The sequence below is a fragment of the Podarcis melisellensis genome (genome assembly GCF_964234715.1).
Source record: "Podarcis melisellensis genome assembly, chromosome: 6".
Taxonomy (NCBI): Eukaryota; Metazoa; Chordata; class Lepidosauria; order Squamata; family Lacertidae; genus Podarcis; species Podarcis melisellensis.
This window is the reverse complement of record NC_138538.1, coordinates 5880371-5907390: the sequence shown is the minus strand read 5'-3', so window position 1 is coordinate 5907390 and position 27020 is coordinate 5880371. Positions and strand designations below refer to the sequence as shown.

General features: G+C 42.3%; 1 protein-coding gene and 1 long non-coding RNA gene across 2 annotated transcripts in view; one reads left to right on the top strand and one right to left on the bottom strand.

The window, feature by feature from the left end:
- The window catches only part of DNAJC5 (DnaJ heat shock protein family (Hsp40) member C5), a 51292-nt gene extending 25431 nt beyond the window's left edge, over nucleotides 1-25861 (bottom strand). Inside the window, exons 1-2 of the mRNA XM_081917360.1 lie at nucleotides 25845-25861; nucleotides 4788-4878 (exon numbers count right to left, since the gene is read on the bottom strand). The gene's annotated coding sequence lies outside the window, so the exon portion shown is untranslated. The remainder of the gene's footprint in view (nucleotides 1-4787; nucleotides 4879-25844) is intronic.
- Nucleotides 107-6383, top strand: LOC309373220. Its single transcript, XR_014169862.1, has 3 exons — nucleotides 107-311; nucleotides 4698-4895; nucleotides 6100-6383. It is a non-coding gene; the product is annotated as an uncharacterized lncRNA (long non-coding RNA).
- Nucleotides 25862-27020: the final 1159 nt, after the last annotated feature.

The window sequence follows — 27020 nt, the reverse complement described above, 5'->3', positions numbered from 1 at the left end:
CTGCTAAGAAGCCTGTTGGGTGAAACACTTCCTTTCTTATGAAGCTGAATGACCTGTCAACTACTTAATGGGAGCTCTGATATCACAATGAATTGGTTGACATCACAAAATGGAACAAGCAACAGAAGAGCCAAAGAAATTTTGAAGGAGCAATGAACATCGGTGGCTGCAAAGGAGAGGCAGCACAACTGAAGCTCAGAAGTGATGAAGCCCCAGCAAGATTATAGGGCTGAAGGCTATGACACGGACCATGTGGAAAGGAACCACAGTGACAAAAGGCAAAGACTGGCTGGAGATGACAGTGCCAAAAGGTTAGTACCCCAGGCCCAGAATGAGTGTGTGACAACTAAAATGGAGAAGTACCCACACCTGACATTGGTTTGTCAATGATGGGGGAAAGAGAGAAAAGGGCAGGTGTAGAGTGAGAAGGATAGCTAGCAATGGAAGGGGAAGTAGCTAAAGACCAAAGATATGGGAACTGGCCAGGGAAGAGTAGTTGACTAATGATTGGTGTGGAGAGAGAGAAAAGAAGCAAGAAGGAAGATGGTAAATCAACTGTGGGGCTCATATGGCATAGGGAGGAGGTCAGATACAAGGAGGACCAGTGCTTTTTTTCTGGGGGGATGCAGGGGTAAGCATATCCCTAAACCTATTGGGAATCTAAGTTTGGCCTCTTTGAGGGGCAGCATTTCAATATGAGTAGGAAAATGAGAGTAACCCTAAACATTTTCTTTAGAAAAGAAGCACTGGGAAAGACTATTATGAAGAGAATGAAATGGGTAGTTGGGGAAGGGCTACCTTGGGTGGAAGCCATGGCTCAGTGGCCCAGCACATGACTGGCATGCATAAAAGGCGTAGGCTGAGTCCCCAGCATTTTCAACTAAGCAACAAAACAGATCTCTCTGCCTAAGGCCTTGAGAGCTTGCTATCAGTAATTTATTTATTTTATTTGATGTATTAAATTTCTATACCACCCTTCATCCGAGGATTATAAGGTGGTTTACAATATGGAAGCACATAAAACAGTAGCGAATAAAAACAACAGCCCACCCCCACAGCAGATTGTATTGGATTAGATCAATTGGGAGAAATGAATCGGAGTGAGGCAAAATCATGTGTTCCTACAAAAAGAGGAGCGACCAAAATGCAATAGATGGAAACAAGCAATGGGAACAGGTGGTTGGCAGATGGAGATTAATAAAGTTGGGAAGACGGCCTGCATGAGAGCTATGGGCATGGCAAGCTCTGTCCTATGTCTCTGAGGTGCTTCAAGTGCCTTGACAGCTCAGCAGTAGCCTCAGCATTCCCTTGTACCATTCTCCTCCCAACCACCAAAGCTGGAGAAGAGGATAATCCTCACCCTCCATCTCCAAGGTTGGAAGGAAGGCTGGGGTTCATTACACTCATCTGAGTATGATGGAACATTTGCCACAGCAAGCACAACTGCTGGCCTATACATGCAGGAAAGGTTGTGAGACTGAAGGGGATTCCGTTCTCGCCTCTCAAAGTAATAGCTTTGTTAATTTCTGCTGGTATAGCATATTCTTATAAAATGCCAACGCCTTTTAAAATGCTAGCATCCCTTGTGGCTCGTTTTGTAGCTATACACATAAATAGCAGCACACTAATCTCTGGTATACAGAATTATGCTGCACAAAGTGCTCCCTGTAAATAAATGCACAGGTGGCTATGAATAAGAAGCCAGCAAAGAAAAGTACATGGCTCAAACCATCCAGGAATTATTCCGAGGGGGAAACGGCTCCCAGCCCCAAATTAACCATGTCAGAAAGTATGCCTGCTTCTTTAAAGAAGCATTACAGAGGGATCACCTAGGGCACACTGGTATGGCACACTTCCCACTTTAGCACAACAGTGCTGCATCAATTCCTTTAAAAAAAGAGCACAGGACAAACCCATGCCAACTCTGTTCATTGAGCTGTACAGGCTGAAATAGTCCACAGAGGTCCCAGATGCCCTTCTTCGAGATAACAGGTAAAAGGCCAGTGTAGTTTTGAAGTCAATCATGTGTGGATTGCATAGGACAGATGTGCATTAGACCTCCCTGAAATCATTTCTGCAGACATAGCTAAAAGATAGCTAATAGACAAAGCTAATAGATACATTAGCTAAAAGATAGCTAATAGACATAGCTAAAAAATAGCATACACTGATCCACGGCTGGTGGGGGCTTGAGTTAAGAGAGGAAAAGAGCCCATAGTTCAAGCAATGAGGAAACCCAAGCATCTAAAGGACTATGTTAATCAATGGTAAACTAGGAGGGACCCTGACTTTATTAGACTGTTATTTCAATGTCTATTAGTTACCGTAATTGTGCATGTCACTCTTTATTGCTCTATCACTCTTGAGAACTTAGATGCCAATGCAGCATACCACCTTCTACCCTTCAAAACTAGCTTTGCACTCTATTACAGATTTCTCAAACTGCATGCATGACAACTACTATATTTTTCGCTCCATAAGACACTTTTTTCTCCTAAAAAGTACAGTAAGGGGAAATGTCTGTGTGTCTTATGAAGCAAATGCTGCACGGAGGAGGGACGGATGGGAGCTATGGCTCCAGTCCGTCCCTCCTCCGCAGCTCGCTTTAAAGCAGCAAAGCGGGACAGGAGCCACTTACATGGGTGTAAAGCAAGCACAGTGGTACCTGTGTAATCCCTCTGCCCCCGCACTCAGCCACCCCCTTGGGATGACGCTCGCGTGGGCAACGTACCACGTCCCCACAGGTGACGTGCCGCCACGCAAGACCCTCCCTCCACCACTGGTCTTGCCGGGACAGTAGTGCCTTCCTTTACAGAAGTGTGAAATTTGAAGGGCAGCTGTGGTTTGGTCCTTGTGTTGTGTACAAAGGTGTGAATTAGGTAGGTTAAACTTTAAATGGGAATTGAATCAGATTTCTCCCTCATTCCTCCCTCATATGAAAGACTCCAGAGCTCTCTGCAATGAACAAAAAAGGAAGAAAGTCCCACTTCTTTTGGGTTTATTAAAATAATTGTGTGGGGCCATACCATACAGTCCTTAGATCTAAGGGACTCAATGCGGGAAGCTCATATATTTCCATTGCCTGCATCCCTTACTAGGGGATAAAGTCTCTCTTCATTTGTTAATAACAGTGGTGATGGTTCTTAATGCCACTGTTGACTGCTGTTCACTTTACATGGTTGAAATATTAGTCTGATATACCGGTAGTTTATTAAATAGTATAGTACAACATTTTATTCAGAATATATTTTTTTCTTGTTTTCCTCCTCTAAAAATTAGGTGCGTCATATGGTCAGGTGCGTCTTATGGAGTGAAAAATATGGTAGCTGTGGAAACAAGGGATGAGTCTTGCACACCAGCACCTGTTAAATCCTGTGCATTCAAAGGTTATTGTTCCAGAACTCAGGTCACATTAGATGTCAGAACTCCTTAGTCTTATTTAGTTACAGAAGTTTTTAATGACTGGTGTTTATAATGTATTTTTAATCCTTTGTTGGAAGCTACCCAGAGTAGCTGGGAAAACGCAGTCAGACAAGCGCGGTATAAATAATAAATTATCATCATCATCATCGTCATTCAATTTAAAACCTAGTGATGTTAAATTCTCAAGAATAATCTTTTGTAGAATATTCTCAAGAATATTCTCAATTAATGAGAATATTGTACCATTGAATGGCACTACAAAAACCAGTTACTGACACTAAATAAAAATATAGAAACGTCAACTGTTTAAATGAAGACCACCTTACATGCTGCTACACATAATTGTATAGGCCTAGGTACTTTAAATGTACAAAGCATTAAAGGTACTTTCTGTAAAAAAAATACCATACTGTATGGCCAACGGTATGAAATTGCTAAGAATAAGGTCATACCAAAATGGGGAGGGGGGAGGCTATTACATATAGATGCAATACATACAAATTCAAATGTTCATCGAATTATGTAGCTCACATTCCAGAACTACCAATGGTGAATGACACAATGCCCAGTAATATAACTGGATCAAAAAAAAAATCATTATTCATTACTTACACTGGCAATATCACAGCTTGACTTATTATTTACTAGATTTTTTAAAATGTTGGTTGTAAAACTGATTCTTACATTAGAATTTACAGTTTGTGGACAATATTGTCCGGAGAATTTTCTAGCAAAGAATATTCTCGAGAATATTCTCATTCTCCGGAGAATACTCTCACCTCAAATTACTATTAAAACCTAACTTTGCAATGCACATTTTGTTATTGTAATATATTCTTTTACTGCACCTTTGAGGAATAAGAGCTCTCTGGCAATGCAACTCAATCTCTTATGTAAAACTGCAGATGCCCACCCTGAACTTTTGAAACAGCGATGGCTACAGGAATGAAATTAAAAGGGTTGTTTCTCTTTCAGTCAACTATTTAATCAATAAAATGACTCAATAATATGACAGATTACTAACTATTGCTTTTTCCCAACCTGTAGTGCCAGTGCAGGATCAAACATACAGCCAACCAGCTTAATGTTAATTAAAAATAAAAGTTAAAATCTGGCAGCTTTCAAGCGTAGCCCAACTCGTGTATAATACCTTTATAAGGCTAATCCAAGATGCAGTCCTTGCAACTAGTGCTAACTAGAAAGAATTCTCATCCTCCACTTCTACAAACTCCCACAAAGCAATGATGGAATCTCTCTACCTGCTGCATTTGAAGGGAACCAAACTGCTTTCTGCTCCTGCCACATCATCTGCCAGAGATCTGAGATTTTCAAACTCTTAACAGAGGTTAAGAGGCTTCACTTGCCTTAACAAATCCGTCCTTATGAAACAGCAGAGCTAGATCCTAGATGTGGGATCCTAAAAAATCAGCCTTCAGGTTCCAGAACAGGATTCTCCTAAGGACAAAGCACAGGTAAACAATATATCAGATTGCTAATAATACACTGTGTGTTGGGAGAACAGAGATGGGGCAGAGAATATTTAACAATGTCAAATGTTTATAATCACACTAATCTAATTCTTTCTTGCTTAATAATAACTGATTTAAATGATCCAGAAGACAGTTTTATGACTTTACTCATTGACAGAAAAATATAATCTCCAGCAACTGCAGTTTGCACAGCTAATGCATGCAAATTTCTACAAGCAAGTAAGAATGATGGGGGACTTGGACTTCCCATTGATGTGAAGTCTCTTACAGCACTAGAATTCAATATGGTCAGTGATAATATTCAGCAGCTTCTAATTTGTGCAATTGATTAGAACAAGCAGAATCAGATGAGCGAAATGACTGCAACCTTTCAGCAAAATCCCACATGAAAGATTTTAAAGCATGAACTAAAAGGGTTTGGCAAGAACCTTTGGCCTTTGCCACATGAGATACTCTTACAAGTAACCCTAAAGAAAAAGGCATTTCAAGTGATTCAAACAAGTATACCCCATTGTTTTGGTGGTTGGCATCTGTCTGTCTCGGTAGACAACAGAGGGGTACACCTTTGGGGGTGAAGTCAAACTGCTGAAAAGGTCGCAGCGCCTGCTGTGGCTGTAGAGACCAATATGGGAGAGACATGTTTTGTTGCAGCTGGGGCAGTTGAAGGTGCCCAGTTGTGCTGCTGCAGATCCACCATGGTGTTTCATTGTTCTGGTTACACTTAGATTAAATGGCTGGTTGACAAATAACATCAAAAGGTAGTACACCATGAGGTTTTGTAGTGAAATCTGTAATGTGCAATGAGGTTCCATGCATTAGTTTCACTGTAGAAAACAATGCTGTGGGTTGTCAGAGCCACAGACAGCTCTCTCTCTCTCTCTGTTTTCATGGTTGAGAATGCATGGTGATGTAATTAATTAGCCATCCAGCTAAAATTAAAAAGGAATAAAACTAGATTATTTTTTTAAATGGCAGCAAATGGGTGTAAAGGACAATAAATGTTGGTAGCGAGATAAAAAGGAAACTCAAGACTGTCATTTCGGTTACAGCTTACATGTATTTATGTGAAATCATGACTGTGCCCATTGACATCTTGAAATTGGTAAGCTAATGAACACCTCAGTGAGATAAAAGGCTATTTATTCCTATTCAGATCACAGGTGATTAAACTGAAATCCATTATCAGTTGTATTTCAGGAGTTTCACACTGGAGTCTCCCTTTGAAGTATCTGTGCTCAAGAATAGCCACCTTAAGGTCGGTAACAGTGTTCCTGGGAGGTTGTAATGGTCTCCTACTGGTTTCTATTGCCCTTTTTATGTCAGTTTTTTGTCTATTTACCATCATTGATGCTTACTGCACATGTCAGCAAGGAAGGAGCACATAGCCTCCCTGCTAGGATGGAACGGTCTCAGATCCCAGCCTACTGACAGAGGTTTGGATTAAAATAAAGCTCTCTGTTTACTGAATAATCTTTCTGTTGTTTCAAATACTCTGACTATATTTTCATAAACTGCATTTTATACAGTGAAGAGATTGGTCCCTCCCCTACACACACATCCAAATGAGAGGAGAAAAATCACAATTCAGCGTTAATGCTTTGAAATCTACTTTTCTTCAGTTCCTCCATTTGCACAGAATTTCTGACTGCACTAAAACTGCAGGTTCTACAATCACATTTTTTTCTTTAAACTCATATTACTTGCCTTGAAATTAATAAACTATCTTCATATGCTAGAGGGGCAGTAGGTATACAGAGAAAATTATTGTCATCCTAGGTTGCTAACAGCAACACTTGGCCTTTAAAAAACTGATTGATTTGTTGTCAGCTATGCCTGATGCTATTAACAGATGGAGGGGAAACTAAATTCTACTCACAAGGAGATGCACTAAAGTTAGTGGTTCCAAGTTAGTCACATCCACTTATTTTAATGGATCTACTCAAAGTATGTCTAACAATGGATACAACCCAATGACAATATTAAATATTGTTGCTATAATAAATTTTGAAACATGAAAGTATTTTATCATATTTTTTACCCAGCATCTCCTCCCATAGGAGCCCAGAGTGGTACAAAATTAGATAAAAACAATCTAATTAAAATACTGTTAAGAAGCATTTTTATGTGGGTATCAGTAAAAGAGTTTATATATGCAGTACAAAAAACAATGAATAATAGGTTATCAACCCAAATAATCCTTGCCGAAGGTCCAGGCAAAATTACATCACCATAGGAGACAAACACAATTCTACAGGGGGAGAGGTCCAAAGTCAGGGTGTTCCTGCGGCGGTGACTTAATAGGCCATGCCCAATGGTGGGGCTATGAATAAGGCCTCCATCACAGATCTTAAGGCACAAGTCAACAAGTATTGGAAAAGATGTTTCTATAAGTACTAAGGCCCTAAGTTGTCCAGGGCTTTTAATACTAAGACTAACACCTTGAACAGGAACCAATAGCTCAGAGGCAACCAGTACCATGCTTTCAGGATTGGCATTATGTGATCCTACTTTGTTGCCCCGTTTATTGGCCCTAATGAAGCCAGTCACTGCCCCCAGACACCAGCTTAGGACCTGGATAGTCTCTCCTGTAAAGGTAAAGGTTAAGGGACCCCTGACCATTAGGTCCGGTCGTGACCAACTCTGGGGTTGCGGCGCTCATCTCACTTTATTGGCCGAGGGAGCCGGCATACAGCTTCCAGGTCATGTGGCCAGAATGACTAAGCCGCTTCTAGCGAACCAGAGCAGCGCACAGAAACGCCGTTTTACCTTCCCGCCAGAGAAGGCACTTTGATGTGCTTCCGAACTGCTAGGTTGGCAGGAGCAGGTTCCAAGCAACGGGAGCTCACCCTGTCGTGGGGATTCGAACCGCCGACCTTCTGATCGGCAAGTCCTAGGCTCTGTGGTTTAACCCCCAGCGCAGCAGCATACCAGTATTCCAGTTAGTAATGCAGTCCTTCCTGTTTCAACGACCCAAACTTCTTGTATAGCGGAAATATTGGACATTTCTACAGCCAAGTTCAGCATGCTAGGTTTTAAATTATGGACATGTTCATCAGCATCAGAAGCAAACTGCTAGCATCATCAGGCTGGCCGACCTCTTTCAGAATAGATCCCAAATGAGAAATGTTTGCCTCAAAACTATTTTTCAGCAGACCTTGGAGCTTTGTATCAATCCTAAACCACCCTGCCTTCACCCAGAGGAAAGAACACTGTTGAATCATATCAAGTACTGTCGAATCATAACTTGGAGAGAGACAAAACACAAATGATTTGTTTGGTTGATTCAAATCATCCTTACTGCTTTCTGGGTGCTCTGTTGTTGAGCTCTTTTGAGAAATCCACATGGGAAGAGGCAATAGCCAGGTCTTCACATCATAGTAAGTGTGAGAGTGTGTCTTATCATGACCATATAAACACGCTGGCTGCCCACAAAGAGCCTGCAGTCGCTTTGCTCCCCCCAGAATTTTTAGTTCAGCACAGGATGGTAACTCAACCAAGATTTAGCTTACAGTGTTGTGCAAACCCAGGATTGCGGTTAAAGTCTCTCCTCCTCAACCTTGGCTACAAATCATGGTTTAGGAGGAAATACTTTAACGGCAAGCCTGGGTTCAGATGACACAGTATGCCTACCCTTGGATTATTTGCCAGTCCAATCTATACAGTCCAGAGATGAGCAAAATGGCTGTTGCCTTCTTCACAGAAAATAGTGTATATATACACTAAGCCATAGTACAGCTTAGCGTGATATATGAACATGGCCAATCTGTGTGTTTAGTGGGTCTCTTGGCCTAGAAACACACTATGAGAAGCTGAGGATCCAGAGTTGTTTAAACTCATTTTTCCTAGGTAAAAGGTTATGTTTCCATCACCTAATTGGAGCAATCTAGTACATACACATGCACACAATTTTTCAGCTTAATTATGGCCCCCAACTAGCTCACACTAAGACATATTTTTAACCATCATCATTAACCTTGTTTCACAGGTTACACAGACTCTTGTGACAAGTTTAACTACCGCTGCCCAAATGTTGTTGCTCTAATAAGCTTAGTGGATTAAAATTTAGCCATTTAAGTCTAATTGACCAACTTCTTATAAAGGCCTGTGACCTTGTACTCCATGTACATATGACACACTGATATTGAGTACAAGTAGACATAAGAGGGACATCACACCGTCATGCTTTGGGGGCAGAATGATTTAAACCACACCATGGCGTGGTTTGGGACTCCTCCAAGTGCACTTTGTCCCTGAAACAGCTTTTGCCTCTCCTGTTATAAGTGAACTCACCCCCACCCTGAAAACACTGGTAAAAAGCATTGAGGGAGCGAACAATGCAGGGTGGAAAGTTTAGTTACCTCTCATGCTGCGCATGAAAGGCTCCCTCCTTATGCACACTCTGAAGGGATTCAGTAGTAACCCAAGCATCCTTCACACCCCCACCCCCACTGGGAGGGGCTTTCACCAAAGGTAGAATAGCAGTTACCATAGCAAGTAGCATTCAAACTCTTATATGACACTACAAAAATTAAGATGTTAAAGAAATTAAAGATTCAGGTAGGTAGCCGTGTTGGTCTGATGCAGTAGAAATATATACTGTATAAAAAATAAATTGTCCAGTAGCACCTTAGAGACCAACTAAGTTTGTTCTTGGTATGAGCTTTCGTGTGCATGCACACTTCTTCAGCTTATTTAAAGAAATTAAATTCTTTAGAAAGTCCCAAAGCTTTCCATTTCACAGACTAAATTACTGAATTGGTTAAATCAAAGAACCAATGAAGTATTTCTTTTGGGGAAAGATATTAAAAGAAAAACACAAATCATCTAGAAGAGAGCGCTTTAAGCTGAGCTGCCTATTGACTTATTTCTAAAATAAGTTTTTTTAAAAACTACATTAGGATTCTAATATAAAAAGCAAGCAGAAACGGAACTAAAGAAGACGAACATCAGTTGCCTCCCAGCAATGACAGGCATTAATATCATGCAGGTGGCTTTGAGTGGATGCTGGCTGGTTTTTAATATATCAAAACCGTGCAAGAGTTAACGCAGCATATTATCACCTCAGTGTAGGTAAATATCCCCAAAAAGCTGGGACCTAATTAAATATGTAACCAGCCCAGGTTATGAAAAAACAGTGCCAAGGTAATATAGATGGTTCGTATCCTTCCGAAGGAAAGTATCCTGTCAGGAGAAAAAGAAATAAAGTACTTCTATATACTGAGAAATAAAGAGTCAGCAGAAACCCACTTGGAATAGCCTAAAGATGGAAGGTAAGAAACAACTATAGCTACAAAGACATGAAGAACTGTTGTTATTTGACCTAAATATGAATTATATATAAAATCTAAAGCTGAAACCTCCACTACAATGTGAACATGTCAAAATACATTAGCAATATACTGTTTATTCTATCAGCTAAACAGCAGATACACGCCTGCTGCTCGAGAGCCGTTTGACTGACGTGATCCTGAAACCCGCCTGCTCGCATAAAAAGCCTAATGCTTTATTCTGCCCTAGAATCACCAGATTATGAATGTGAAACGAGAGCGCTAAGAGCAGAGCTCAGAGACTGTGACATCAGCAGCACCAGCAGAGTCAGAGTGACTTCATGAGACTGCGCACCACGGGCAGCAGCGAGAGGCCTGGCAGGGTGTCAAGTGCGCAAGAAGATGCGCCTCCAATGTGGGTAAGCTACACTAATACCGGAGCAGTCTTTCCAAATGTAGTAGCAAAGGAAACATCCAGCCAGGGCCTATGCAAAGCAATGTATACTGTAGTTGATGGTTTTTCCTTTTCAAAGGTGTGATTAATAGGAGAACTGGCTGTGTACAGTGTCTTGAAGCAAAATCTCCTGACAATGAGCTGCAAACAAGGAAGCAGACTTCTGCTTCTACGATGGAACTTCACCCTCCTCTGTGCTCCCCGTTCCCATGCACCCTCGAAAATCTGTTCAAATGGGTTTTGGGACCCTACCGGTGAAGGTAAGAATAAGATCCAGCAACTAAAATGGCAGTCAACGTTTTCATTTTTGGAAAACTTAGAAGTTTCCCCACCCCCTTTTTCCTCTAACTCACTAGGACACCTTCAAAATCCCGGAATCTCAGGCACACATAGGGCCAATGATTTATATGCATACATTATAGATGCATCAGACAAGAGTAAAAGAAAAACACACTCCCTCCTTAAGTTTGGTTTGCTGGTTTTTTGAGAAAGGAGGCTGTTTACAAAGGGCAAGGATGCTAGGTGGAAGTGTGAATCATACTATTTAATGTGCAATGTTTCCTTATAGCCACCTGCAAAAGACCAAGGGAGAGAATCCAGAACAGCAACCATGTTAGCACATGTTGCTAACAAGTGATTCTGGCATGCATATGCAATTTTATTAAATATTTTAAACTGTTGGTTTTACTTATATATTTTCAGTTTAACTTGCTTTTAGCTTCAGACTTTTATAAGTAACTTTCACATACATTTTATATTTTATGTACCAAGCTCCCATGGATGTAACTCAGGATTCTAGTAAAAAAAAGCAGAGTAGGTCATGCCAGCCTTAAGTCTGTCTGCCTCTGTTCTACAACCAGGAACTTCTCTACTCTACCATAAGGGGATGACTACTTTAAACAGATAAAACCACTAAATAAGATCTGCAAGAACAAAAATATGACGTGACTGATCCCTTGATGGTCCAGCTCTAGGCAAAGGACAGATAAGGACACAGAAGTTCCTGTGGGAGGTTCAAGACAGAAAACAACACATGCTTAATTCATTGAATTCTTCATCACAGGATGTTGGAAAGACCATCAGCATATCCTGACTTTTAAAAAGGATGACACAGAAGTATGGAGCTATATCAAATACTACTGGTCATGTAACCTATAAAAAGGACCCCATGTTTGTAAGAGGGTCAGTCCCAAAATACTCTGGGGTAGATGAAAGTGCTGCTGCTCAAAGGTGAATCTCAACCAGCCATCTTTATTTGGAATGGTGGGAAATTAGTTGCTTAGTGAATAGAGTGCGGGCCTGCAAGGAAGAATGGGTATTCCAATAAGACTATGAATGAGGTTAGGCTGTCAAACTTGATGGCAGCTCCGAAAATAAAGAGTGAGGAGTCACTTAGTGCTAAATGGGGACTGAAGGCGGTTGAGAGTAAAGGATTCAAAGACTATGTTTAGAAGACTGCAAACTCTTCGCAGAGTGCAAGAGGGTTTTTTCCTTCTGGTTCCTGGTATTGCCTATGAGAGCAATACAATTGAGAATTTCTGACATGTCACTGAGAAGAACAAGACCACTGAGTTGAAGGTTTACCCCAGTGCTTACCTCATGGGAGAGTAAGTGTTGGACACCATCTGTTTTAGATATTAGATTGCTATCAGCTTGTGTGCTAAATAGCTTTCTCCTCAATTAATAGGGCACGGTCCGCACCAAGTGACCTGCCATGGGGCAAACGTCAGCTTGGGGAGGATATATTTTAATTGGTAAAATGACTGCAAGGGGAGGGTTAAACTCACACTCCTCCCGCATCTCCACTGTTTCAATCCGATTTGGAACTTTCCAAAGTGCTATTAACTTTTTAAAAAAACCCAGACAAACAAACAGCGAGAGATCCTGTTCACCAATCTCTAGTCCTGCCATAAGTCAGAAGGTACTGGTATATTTTGACATGTCAAGACAGGATACAAGGAGGTAAAGCCTGGATCATCATTCCAACTGCAAAACAAAGGAAGGTGAATTGAAGTGGCACTGGGTAGAAGGGAAGAAGGGTGTTTAGGCAGGAATGTGTCTAGGCAAAGTACACACAGAGAAAGAGGAGCTCAGTTCCCATTCTGCCAGCTGTTTTAGTTTCTTCTGCACAAGGGAAACCGAATCACACACTACAGTGCAATGCTCATGCATTTTTGTAAGGGTGTGGCATTCAAAAGATTCTAACCTTAGCTGTGCTTTTTTGCCACTTCAAGTTTCTTCAAGTTTTACAATGCCAGTAAGAAAAGTGTACATTGTGGTCAAATACTACCAGGCAACGCAAGCTCATAAATGAGATAAAGTGTTCTGCACTGCATGTACTGCCAACTGAGATATTCTTTCCTTTCATTTTCTCCCATTCCTTTGGCTTAGAAACAGAGTACAGTGGAACCTCTACTTACAGATGTAATCAGTTCCGTAAGTCGATCCGGCAATCGCTTCTGCGCATGCGCAAATGGCAGAAGCCGTTTCTGCACGTGTGTGAATCACTGCAAACCCGGTATTTACTTCCGGGTTGGCCAGGGTCACAACTTGGATTGGGCCCAAGTAGAGGCTAAGTAGAGGTTCTACTGTATTCAGGTTTAGAACACTCCACCCAGGCTTAACAAAAAAAAAAAAAAAAAAAAAAAACAAGGGCTACAGGGCTGAGGAAATATTTCAGGTTTCTGGACAACCTGGAGATTATTCCAACCTGGCCCCACACAAACACAAACACCATTAAATACATGGCTATACTCAGAAAAAGTTATCAGAGAATTCAGAAATGCCTATGTTAGGGATCAAATATATTTCAAATTTCTGTCAAGTAAGATTAACAGTAATAGCCAACTAAGTCTTATTTTTAGTTTCTTTCTCTCTATATGTAAAATAAATAAATATCACCTTAGGAATTTTGAAAGTGGTAGCAACAATATTCCCTTTGGTACTTAACATAATATATTGCTGATTTATGAGCACGCTGGGTACAGCATTTTCTAGGGAACACTGAAGCTCAGTACAAATGTTACACTTAACCATGGTACCAATACCCTGGATGTTGCCTTAACCCTGGATGACTCCAAACTTACAATGTATTTTGGAGAGGACCTATAGTGACTCCTATCACACCTAACCAGTATCCATGCTGGAAGGACCTGATGGAAGCTGAGCATCCAAGAATCTATGGAACACCACAAGTTCCTGTTAGTTTGCATTTCTTAGTACAGTAGGTATTGATCTGATGTGTAGAAATCTTTCCTATTCTAATTAATTCAAGAAGGTTCTGGGAGCTTTGTGTGTGAAAGAAACAAGCAGAAGGTTCATGATGTTTGGGTTACCCCTTTGGAGAAACTGAGTACAGCTGGCTTAAGCTGGTTCTGTTATCTCTTTCCGGCAAGGTCATGCTGATGATGATAATAAGGCCAGAAGGAGCCTGGGTTTCACTTTCTCTTTCTCTCTCTTTTCCTTCTGATGTGGTGTTCCGTAGACATAATAAGTTATTGTAAGTTTAAGATAAGTCTGCTGCAGCTGGATTTCTTAAGGACAGTGCCAATCCTGAATGTATTGGATTTGTGACCAAGATGCTCATTTGCCTTCAATAGCAGTAAAGCTCTGCTGGATGAAATTAATTGCCTCTGGTCTATTTTTTTGGGAATCCTGCAACATATTTAAGTTTTTACTCTGCTAACTATACATCGGAGTTCTGCTCTGAATCAATAATGAGTAGAACTCCGTGACAGTTCCTACCCCTGAATTAAGCAATAGTTTATTACAAGCCAAGACCATAAATCAGTTTCAATCCTTCCTTCTTTTAATAAACCACCATTAAAGCTGACCATAGTTTGTCCTTTCCAGCTATAACAATAAACAGAGGTTAGAGTAAAAACAGGAAGCAGGTGCTTCCAGTCCCCAAAGACAGGAGCAAGCCCAAGGCTCCCTCACATAGCACGAAACTGCAGTTTATCATTATATCCAAGTTGGGTCATGGAAGCCATTGGTTAGTTTACTGACTAAGTCTGAGAGCATACAAAAGTCAACCATGAAACTTGTCACCTGCAAGCATAGAGGCTGGGTAAGTGGGGCAACAGTTTTTCATACTTTCCTCAATGAAGCAGATGCTTAACTACTTCATGAAGATTTACTTCAAGGGAGGTACTTGGAAGCAGTCCTTAACCTAGGTTTTCTATTGAGGTATAATAAACATCTAATCCGGCCTTGATACCTGAAATATAGATTTTTAGGGCCTACCCTATTCTTGATTCTTGTGGCTATAATTCATTTTAGACTGTTTTAAATATTGAATTTTAAATTGCTGTACCCTGCTCCGAGGCCTGATGTGGTAAGTAAGAAACTGAATAAACAGCAGTCAAGGAAAATAAACCACAGTTCAGCATTATGCCTGCAAGAATAACTGTTGCCAGGCTTTAATAAACACAAACTACCAGGTTTCAGACAAGCATCAATTACCTGAGTGACAGGAGTACTGCAACTCTAACACAGTTTATTTTGTTTATTTTTCCACTTACGCTATTGTTAATGCACAGTATCAAAGTGTGAAGTAACTGTGCCTATAGTGAACTTTCATGTCTGACCAGTTACAAGTACCTAGCAAGAAATCTCATAGTGCTTTGGACAAGGGGTTGATGCAACACCACCAAAATAAGATTAAAATGTGAATTAAGAAGAAGGAGTGGTGACTATGAAAGAAAGCTAAAATGAAACCTTCCAATTCAAAATTTGACGGAATTCAGAATACAAAAGCTGTCTAGTCCAAAATTTAAAAGCTTGAAGATAAATTGAGGTCTCAAAATCTTAATTAAATTATGAAATATCACTTTCATTTCAGCTGGCTGTCTAAAGCTTTGAGACTGGCAGTTTTTAAATTCTTCAGTGCTAGGATGCCTTAAGCACCTACTATACTATTAGGCACAATCTTATCAGCATCCTTGCAAGTGCTATTACAGTACTGCCTGTGAACTCAATTCCACCGATATTCTGCGGCAGCAGTTCTCAGACTATATCCATGCTAGGACATCTCCCTCCTTGGTGCTCATTTCCCCAAAAGTGCTTCATTCAGCAGGTTGTCAGGTCTACGGACAGCTGGTGATTCATGGACCATTTTTAGCATACTTGCTTTTTAGCAGCCCCTGTTAGTAACCAGACTGGCAACTATGCAAGATATTTTATCTGGGAAAGTTTTGGAATTAAAGACTATGTTACATAAGCGAGGCAGTGTTAGTCCTGCATTTGGCATCCTTAAAACATGTTACTACCCCCCCCACACACACACCAAAACAGCATGTACAACAGGAAACAGGAAGGCAACATTTCACCAGCAGGATTTTACTTTGTAAATTAACCGTAACACCACATGGGAGAGACAGGACCTTCTTTCATATTTGAAAAAATAAAGGCTAGTCTCAGTTCTGCACACTTGTACTGTGTCCAGTTCTGGGCACCACAATTTAAGGAGGATACTGATAAGCTGGAACGTGTATAGAGGAGGGTGAATAAGATAATATATCTAAAGCGCTGTCACAAGGAAGATGGAACAAGCTTTGTTTTCTTCTGCTCCAGAGGGTAGGAACCAAATCAATGGCTTCAAGTTAAAAGAAAGGAGATTCCACTAAACATGAGGAAGAACTTTCTGATGGCTAAGAGCTGTTTGACAATGGAATGGACTCCCTCAGAAAGTGGCAGACTCTGCTTCCTGGAAGATTTTTAAGCAGAGGTTGGATGGCTATTTGTCATGGATGAGATTCCTGCATTGCAGGGTGCTGGACTTTTTTATTTCATTTTTTAAATTCATTTTTCTTTTTCATTCATTACATACATCTCAAATTCTTAACATTTACTATACATTCCTCCCTCCCCTCCAAGACTTCCCCCAACTTGCGCTTCTGGTTTGTTTCTATTTTCACCCACTTTGCTATCTCTCAACAGAGAAAGTTATTAATAACATCAAACCTAAAAACAGAAAAATAAAAGTAAATACACCATCCTATTTCACTATCTTCTAAACGTTTTCTGATGTGGATAATGTGGATGTTTATTTAAATCCTGCCATCAAGTCTATTGACTTTCTTTGTTTCTGCAAATATAATATGAATGGTTCCCAATCTTTTTCAAAGTCTCTGTTGTCTTTTTTTCTGAGTCTATCTATCATTTTTGCCAGTTCTGCAAGGTGCTGGACTTGATGATCCTTGGGATCCCTTCCAACTAAGTCTACAATTCTGTGAAGTACACAAAACAAGATTTCTTGTTGCTTTCATTCAACTGGCAGATGGCGAAGAAAACTGGGACATGACTCATTTCTACAAGATCTTTAAATCTGATATAGTTACGCACAACTGTCGGAAATCATAAATAAGCCTTTTGGGGGGCGGGAAAAGATGAAAAGACAAATAATGAGAATCTTCGAAGATGGACTACATACTTCTTTTTGTTACTCTACTCCTTGCTTTTGGTGTTTTATTTATTTATTAAATTGATATCCCACTTTTCCTCCGAAAGGAGCCCAGAGCAGCAAACAAGTGATTTTAAAAAATCTTAAAAGCAAATCTAATACAGATGTAGACTAACATATCAGCAAGTTTGCCACCACATTTTCAAATTTATCTCTGCAACTATGGCTTGTTTCTGCCCTGCTTCCTCAACACATTGTATTCAAGCTAGCATCCTCAACACTGTACAGTGGTACCTCGGGTTACAGATGCTTTGGGTTACAGACGCTTCAGGTTACAGACTCCGCTAACCCAGAAAGAGTACCTCGGGTTAAGAACTTTGCTTCAGGATGAGAACTGAAATTGCACGGTGGCAACGTGGCAGCAGCGGGAGGCCCCATTAGCTAAAGTGGTGCTTCAGGTTAAGAACAGTTTCAGGTTAAGAACAGACCTCCAGAACAAATTAAGTTCTTAACCCGAGGTACCCACTGTACTGAGAGCATGTAGTAAACAAGTAAAAACACCAACCTCCCTTAATAACCTGTTTCCCCAAGGCTAACAAATCTGGGGTAACACACTGATAAGCAAGAGAAAAGAGCAAGAATTGACACTAACTCTGAACCTGCTCTGTGAATTTTTTTACTTCATTGTAATACGGTCTTATGCACACCCATCCATGGAAACCTTTTCAAAAGGCTGTCCATGTCTGGAAAAGGACAGAGATACTTATTACAAATGTTTGCTTGTAACTCATTATAATGGCTGTTTCCTACCGCCAACATCCAAAAAAGGATATCCATGAGGAAATCATGCCTAGCAGAGAAATAGCAAGGTGAGGGGGGGAGATATTAATCTTTTCTCCACCTACTTTTCTGCTCTGAATCACCCACCAATCTGGCCACCCTTCAAGCTAGGCTCCAAACACCTGCTTACTGCCCCCAAAACGCATTTGATATCCTGCAAGGGAAATGTGACTGGGAGCGGGTGACCTGGAGAAGAAACACAGCAGGTAGGGAATGGGTTTTACACCTCCTCTCTGCCCTCCTATTTCATCACACACACCCAAAGCTGATTTTTCAAAGATAAAGGGGCCATCAGGAGTAGAATCCAGTAACTCTTGAGTCTGGGTACCCTAAAACTCCACTTCAGAGAGAAGGAGGAGGAGGAGGAGTTTGGATTTGATATCCCGCTTTATCACTATCCGAAGGAGTCTCAAAGCAGCTAACATTCTCCTTTCCCTTCCTCCCTCACAGCAAACACTCTGTGAGGTGAGTGGGGCTGAGAGACCTCAAAGAAGTGTGACTAGCCCAAGGTCACCCAGCAGCTGCATGTGGAGGAGCAGGGAATCGAACCCAGTTCACCAGATTACGAGTCTATCGCTCGTAAGGAAATCAAGCTCAAGATTTCATTATCCCATGCTGGACAGCTCCAAGAGGACTATACCTACCATGCACTGAGAATTCCCTACATTTTCTGGACACAGGATTCCGCAGGCTTAACTGAAACAGCCTTTCTACATTAAGTACAGGTGAAACCCATAAGGTATGAAAAAGAAAACAATGTTGGAGATTGCTGGTGGGTCAAGTTTCACAGTTTAAGCAAATTAATGTATTACATAGTTGAGAAACAAAAAAATTCCTTCCAGTAGCACCTTAGAGGGCAACTAAGTTTGTTATTGGTATGAGTTTTGAAGAAGTGTGCATGCACATGAAAGTTCATACCAATAACAAACTTAGTTGGCCTCTAAGGTACTACTGGAAGGAATTTTTTCATTTTGTTTCGACTACGGCAGACCAACACGGCTACCTACCTATGGTTGAGAAATGTAATTCTCATCCTAATTACTAAGCGTGTAAAACTGACATTCCATGCAGCACCACTGCAAAGAGAACATATTGCCAAGCAGTTATATGTCTCCTACATCACCTTCTCCTTCAAAAGATTCCCCAGCAGGTCAACAAACTGCTTGCAAATTCTACATTTTGTAAGAAGTTTCATAGCTTGGTCCTAATGCACTAGTGGGTCACAAGCCCAAGGCCAGAAGCCATTATGTGAGCATGGCAGAGACAGTAAATGGAGCTCCAGAGGCACAAATGCTTAGAATCTGAATGCAACAGCAAATGCCACCATGATTCAATTAAACATACCAAGAATGTGTTTGTGCTTTCCAACTCTTGGACTTCTTTACGGACTACTCAAAATTGAAAGTGAGCAAAAATAATGAGCATAAAATGGATTAACTGGCATACATAATTTAAAAAGAACTGCTGGTTTGACAGTTTAAGTAACAAAAACTTAAAACTCTGATTCTTTACTTCATCTTTTTGTCATTAGCTAAAAGCAACCAACAACCAACCATTTCCATGGATACATTTGCAGATGCCTCAAGACATGACTTAGAAAATTACTTTATTCAGCAAGTCAGCATTTCACAATCAGCTACGTCAGAGGTAAATGTGTTAATAGCTATTTGCATTTTTTGGAGTAAATAATCTTATAAGACTGCAGTCAGAGATTTGATGTCACCAGCTTACCATCCTCAATTTCAAGAAGCTGCTCCAAACATCAGAACAAAAATATCCAAATGTAATTTTTAAAAACAATAATAATAAATGTTCTGATGTACTCAACAGCCTGTTTAGACTGGAAGCAGTTGCAACAACACACACAGGAAACACACAGAACAGAAGGGTAAGTGCTGCGTGTGACACCTTTTCCATAACACGTAGGTATGGCAACACATATCAGGTGGTGGGAGAAACTCAACATGGGGTTGTCATTTTCAGCAGCACACCAGTGAACAATGTCATATTTAGTCCCACCCCAATTTATGACTATTATACAGCAAGTCTTTGCATAAGACACAACCAGCATCTGTTCCTGAATGGCCTTGGTATGCATTTTGTTTCTGGAGCATACTAGGAAGTTTTTTAGGGTGTTTTTGCTTTTATGGGTTATCTAAGAGATAAGAGAAGGCAATTAACCCACCGAAGCACAATTAAATGCTGCTGTAAACTAATGAATCAAATCTCTTAAGGCAGTTTGCAAAGATATTGCACTGATAAGAATGAAAATATTCTCAGGTACCATTTACTAAAATCAAAATTAGTCAAAAATGGGATGCTATGGGGCAAAAGCTCCTGATATAACTCCTGATAATTGAAGTGTCATCACATGTGTTCAAGCCAGGAAGCAACAGACCTACTTTTTACTCATTTTGACTACTGTTTTGGATGGATTTTTTGCACAGACAGTGATAATCCAAAAATAAGTTTGAGAAAACATGTATTATAAAAGCATTTGCATAATTTAATTTGAATATGTATGCAGTTTGTGTTGTTGTATCTTTAACTTTGATTTAAATACATGTTGATATAAATAAATATAAAGTCAACTATTTTTCTGCTTTGCAGTTTGTTTAGCTTGCATAGTGTGATCTGCCATGAACACAATTTCCTTCTGGAAAGGCAACATATAAACTGAAGCCTAATCTAAGCTGTAAATTAGAAGACAAATAGCAGGGGATTTTTAAGCCTAGAGAAAAGGTATAGGGTGCATTTTGACAATTTTTTAAAAAAGTTAAAACAATGTTAAAAAGAAAGACAGCACAAGCAACAAGAGGAAGCTGGGTTTAGCTTAACTTTATTAACAACTTCCTAACCATATGAACAAGTGAACAAACTGCGTAAAATCAGAACTGGGCAAACACCCGTTGCCCAACCTACATTTGTTAAAATAATGGGGATACCGGGAACAGAGGAGGGATCAGTGGGTGAAATGTGCCTTCCCCCCCCCCCAGCCACTAGTTCTCACCTGCAAATGTTCCCCAAACTGTCCCCCACACACTCAAGTTTGGCTTAGTTCCAGTACGAGTTTAGCTGGGCAAATCACTCATTCTCATCCTAGGGAGGGTATAACATGGACGAAGAATAAGAACTGGCAGATTGTCCCACATCTTCATCCCTGAGGATGGTAATCCTCATGTTTCCCATATAACATTCGCCTCTCCACTAAGCTGGGAAATGCTGACCATGTTCAACCTTTACTGTCACAGTATGCCTCTGAATACCAGTTTGGGGAACCCCAAGTGGGTAGAGTACTCAAGTCATGCTTCTGTGCTGTCCATAGGCATCTGGTTGAGCCACTTTGAGTACAGGATGCAGGATGAGATGGGTCACCGGGCTGATCCAGCAGGGCTTTGATTACAGTGATACCTCGGGTTACATACGCTTCAGGTTACATATGCTTCAGGTTACAGACTCCACTAACCCAGAAATAGTATCTTGGGTTAAGAGCTTTGCTTCAGGATGAGAACAGAAATTGTGCTCCGGCAGTGTGGCGGCAGCGGGAGGCCCCATTAGCTAAAGTGATGCCTCAGGTTAAGAACAGTTTCAAGTTAAGAACAGACCTCCGGAACGAATTAAGTACGTAACCAGAGGTACCACTGTATATCCTTATGGTGGGATTTCCTCCCTTACAGCTTTTCAGAAAGGGGAACAGAAGATGCCAGTCATCTAAAGTTTCTTAAGGCCAAGTCACACAGTCATGGCTAGCAATCCGGTATGTGTGCTGGAGTAGCAGATGCATGCAGTCCTCACTGTACATATATGATGGGTGTCATGCACATATATGTCTTTACATACATTGACCTGAATGTTACATTCAAGTTGGTAAGAGCAACATTCTGAAGACAGATGTTTAGTTACTCTAATCATAAAGGGGTGGATTCACCCAACATTCCCCCAATAAGTCTGCTGCTTCCTGTCAAGTCTCATGCTTAGCTATGTCCCTACTGGAAGAAAGAAGAGAATGCACATGTGTGTTCCCAGACGTCCCCAACCCTGGGTGTGGAAGGGCAGGATAAAAACCTAACAAATAATAATATTAACTCCCACAGACAAAGCAGTCCCCTATACCCACACTCCATCAGGGGGGCCTGCTACACAGTTTAAGGGCCTGTGATTTTATGATTGGCTGCCAACATCTGAATAATATAGAGTACGTACTGTCACGTGCATAGACAGACGTCCCTAAGGTATACAGACTGGTGAGAAAGCCAAAAATGGTACCCTGGTTACCCGACCCAATCTCCGTTTTTATTGGAAGACACTTCCATGCTTCCATCTCTAACTCTCTAGTTCTGGCAGTGACATCTGTTTTGCATCGTCTTATCTTGCTCTGTAACTATGCTCTTCCCTACCCTCAAAGACATGGAACTGAAAGCCTGTAACATCTCAGTGTTAGAAAGGCTTACTACCCTTCTCTTTCAGGCACCAGTTATCAGTCTTCTGTTCAGTATTGACAAAGGCATGTGTGAGCCATCAGCTTCCATTAACCATGGCATATATAACTGAAGACAGGAAACTAGAAATAATTTCTGCGGCCACGGCAGCAGGAAATTGACACGTTATATTTCCTGGATTCTTATTTACCCACAGATTACATTTCTATATGACAGGGAAAGATGTCATATGTATGCATGAGAGCTCTCTCTATTTCCAAAGTACAATAGAATTGTCTCAGTTTACCAGACAACACATGGGTAGATAAGAGAGGTTGGTGATAAAGCAGCCAGATCACTGGGAACCAGCAGCTGTGCAACTGAGAAGCTTCCGCTCACATGAATAGCATGACTTAATGCACAAATGGTCACCACTCAATCCACAATCCAACATTTCATTGGAGAAACAGAGAACCAAATAAAGTTGAGAAGCTGCCTACAATAGTTTTGTACATATTTTCCCGCCCAACTGATTTCCAAACTGGCCCAGTTTTGAAAGGATGGGAAGTTACAGAGCTTAATGTGGTAAAGCAATTTAGTTGCAAATGAAAATGCCACACTATAGAGAAGTGCAGAATAAGTCCCCCACCACCTCCCAGAAGCCCACAAAGGTTTTCCCATTAAGGGCAAATTAATTTAGCTATGGCTTCAGTTTACTGAATTAAAGCATATCCTGTTGATGCAAATTTAAGAGCAACACCTTCACTTCCCACCCTGCTTCTTCCTCAATTTTAATCTCCCTTTTCAGTAGGCACAGAATAAATTAAAATGTGCTATCACCATTTGTTAATTGAATTGGATTTATGAGAGTCTGTAAAAGAAATGAATCATGCATCACTAGCAATATTCAGTTGAACTCAAATATTCTGCTTGTCAGCACTGGCCTCCAATTGGAGGCCTGTGGCCCACAAATGAGCAGTCTAACCCAGGGGTAGCTGATGTGGTGCCTTTGAGATACTACAACTCTCATCATCCTGAATTACTGGCCAAACTGGTTTGGGCTGATGAGAAATATAGCCCAACACTTTCTGGAGGGCTCCACATTGGCTACTTCCCTAACCTTTACATTTGTGAGGTTTTCTGTTTTGTTTCTCTTTTAAAGAAAAGGGAACAGAAAAAGACATGCATTCAGAAATCATTTAAAAGTAGCTCCTAGGTCCAACATTGGGCTTAAAGGCGGATGCCAAGTTTTACATGATTGAAAATGTATAAATACAACCATTAGCTCCTTTCTGATTCTCATCCCAAATCAGAGCTTAATTTCTTTAATGCTATATAGTTGCCAAGCTCATCAGTAGATGACCAATCTAGTTCTATCTTACATTGCTTTGCTTCAGTGACCAAATGCTGTGTCATAAATGAAAGGCAACCTCACCTTTTCAGAGTCCAAGGAGAAAATTAAAGCAATAAAACAGCTTGAACAGATAAGGCAGATTTCATCTCACACTAGTTCAAAATGATGTACTGACCCTTGAATACACATTATACTACAGAGCTTGCAACCTGAGACACAGCACAAAATGCAGAGACCTACAGCAAAAGCTAGCAGTACACATTAACTGCAAACTGATACTTCGGTGGATAAAATGCAAGCAAGATGTGAAAGCTTCTAACGTCCCTTCTGTGTCACAGCGCCAGCAGCTGGCATGGATGGCTTTCACCTCTTCCTCAGGGGGAAAACTGGCTCCAGCAACATAACATGCTCCAGTAATATGTCAAATGAATTGTTCCACCATGTCTACGACTGCAAGGTATTGATAAAGCACAGAAGAGACAACTAAGTGTTGCTCTGACTCACGGCCCTTGCTCATTTCATCCAGCAACATTTAAAGGCGCTATCTGGGGGGGGGGGGAGGGTGGCTAAAATATTTGGTGGCCACCAGTCAAAACCAGACAAGGGAGAACGCAAATTCAACTCTCAAACTCATTTCATGGATGCAGTTAATGCATCACGTCATAAAAACTCCAATGTGCAATGATTCTGTGGAATCATCTATTAGGGAGACAGGACCTCTTGAGTCTCTCCCACCCATGTCACTTGCCATTATCAATCACAGTGAATACACAGCAATCCTAAATATAAGACCATTATTTATATAATCTGTGAGCTTTTTAATCTTTAATTATCTTGGAACTGCATGAGAAGGGAGCTTGAGCACGTACCTATGATAATAGCTTTCCCTTGGCACAGAGTATATGTACGTCAGTGAAGGGATGAGGAGTTCCCCCAGCCTACCTTGGATGAAAGAGGTTCCCAAGAATAAACCACCAGCTCTCCCCTGCAGGAACTACCGCTTTATCAACCCCATTCTCCACATTATGTGGAGGAGCACATGCATGCAGACACACACATCTGCAATAGAGCCAAGGCCCAGCCTCACTTTCTTATGCCCCCCTCGTAGTTTCTTCCCAATGGCTTGAGGCCTTTTTCTTGGCAATCTGTCTATCAGCATTAACAGGGCTGTGCTCATCACCAGGCAGACTCTGGCAAAGGGGGGGGCACATAGAGAGGATGTTATGTCATGCAGGAAGAACAGACGCTTCCGACCCCAACACTTTCTCTTTCACAAACACCCAACGGCCCTATGCATGATCTCCCCACAGCCACCTAATTCCAGCCTCGCTTTTCTCTGTCATCCCCACCCCGACCAGCAGCCCTCTCTCTGCCCTTCAACTGCACCGGCCTCCTCAGCGCAAACGCGACCCCCCAATTCCCCTCCCCATCTCCCCTTCCTCTTCTTTTGCCAGCCCTTCCCAAACCCACCTCATCCCTTCTTTCCTCCCCAGTCCCTGGTCGAACGACCCCCATTCCCCAGCCCACCTCCTTGCACTCCTCTTTCCCTACCCACCACAATCTGACTACATCCCACCCCCCAAAAAACACACACCCATCTTCTTCTCCCTCTTTCCCCTCCCCACCCCTCTGGGGTGGGCCTCAATTTCCCCCCTCTCTTTCACTTACCCCCTCCCCATTTCACACCCTCCTCATCCCCCCACCCTCAATTCCTCCTCGCCCCCCCACCCTCAACGACCCCTCCCAATTCCTCCCCATTGCCCCCCACCCTCAAACACACCATGACTCCTCACCTTCCATTCCTCCTTAACACAAACCTTCTTCATTCCCCCCACCCTCAGTCGCCCCTTGCCCCCCACCCTCAACGACCCCCCAATTCCCCCCGCCCTCAAACACACCCTTCCATGACTCACCTTCTATTCCTTCTTACCCCCCCGTCACCCCTTGCCCCCCACCCTCAACGACCCCTCCCAATTCCTCCTCATCCCTCCAACCCTCCTCGCCCACCCCCCCACCCTCCATTTCCCCACACGACCCCCCTCCCCACAGCTCCCCCCCCCAATGCGCCACAGAGAGAGACCCCGAGCCCCTCCCGCAATGGCTTCTGAGGCGCTGACAGAAAATCCGCCGCTTCCCTCCTTCCCCCCCCCCCCCTGCCTGGGCCGCCGCCGCCGCCTCCGCTGCGCCCTCCTCACCTGCCGGATCCTCCGCCGGCGTCTCCCGGCGGGTTGGGCTCGGGGGGTCGGATCCTGCGCAGCTTCCTTCCTCGGGGGGAGAAGGGGGCCGGCAGCGGCAGAAGCAGCAGCACCGAGCAGAGAGAGAGAGAGACGGCGGCCGGCGAGAGGGAGCAGAACGACGACGACGACGCCGACCCGAGCCAGCAGCGTGCGCGCTCGCGGAGGAGGAGGAGGAGGAGGGTCGGGCACGCGCCGGGCTGTTCCGGAGGCTCCGCGCGCGGGGCTCGCTCCCGAGCGCCTGGCTCCGTGCGTGCGTGCGTGCGTGCGCGCGCTCCCCTTCCCTCTCCCAGGAGAAGACAGCCTGGCGCAGGCGAGGCTCGGGGAAAGGGAGCGCGCGGGGGCGCGGGCAGGCGGGCGCGCGCCTGCCTGCCTGCCTGTCAGTCAATCCGTCCGCGTCCCTTTCTCCGGCAGCAGGGGCCTGTCTGGTTCTCCGGGAGGGGAAAAAAAGAGGAGGGGAAGGGAGGGAGGGCATGCAGCAAAAATTGCAACGAGGGAGTGGGGAGGAAGGAGTTGGGAATCGTAAAACTTGTGGAGCTGGGAAAGGGGGCTGGATGATCCCCAGCCCCGAGGGTCGCCTGGTCCAACCCCCCCCCCCCCCGCAATGCAGGAATCTCCAGGAGGAGGAGGGGTCGTGCGCTTTGCAAATAAATAAATGAAGGGGGGACGCCGTGCATGATGATGATGATAATAATAATACAACCGTCGGTTTTAATTTTTCTTGGAAATCCTAAACCACCCGCAATCCCAAGGAAAGGTGGGGCGTCAGTCCCGGAGACCCTCTGACTCGGGTGTCATATTTGGGATGGTTTTTGTTTTTTTACTTCTGAGTAGACGTCAGGTGTAAGCTTGAGTAAAGTTGCCGGCACAAATCAGAGGCGTGGGCGTGTTCGCGTTCAGGTGCGGGGTGCCCGAGCGCGCGCAAATTGCAATCATAATTTAATAATTGCAATAATAATAATTTAATAATTGCAATAATAATAATTTGATAATTGCAATAATAATAATTTAATAATTGCAGTAATAATAATTTAATAATTGCAGTAATAATAATTTAATAATTGCAATAATAATAATTTAATTATTGCAATAATAATAATTTAATTATTGCAATAATAATAATTTAATTATTGCGAT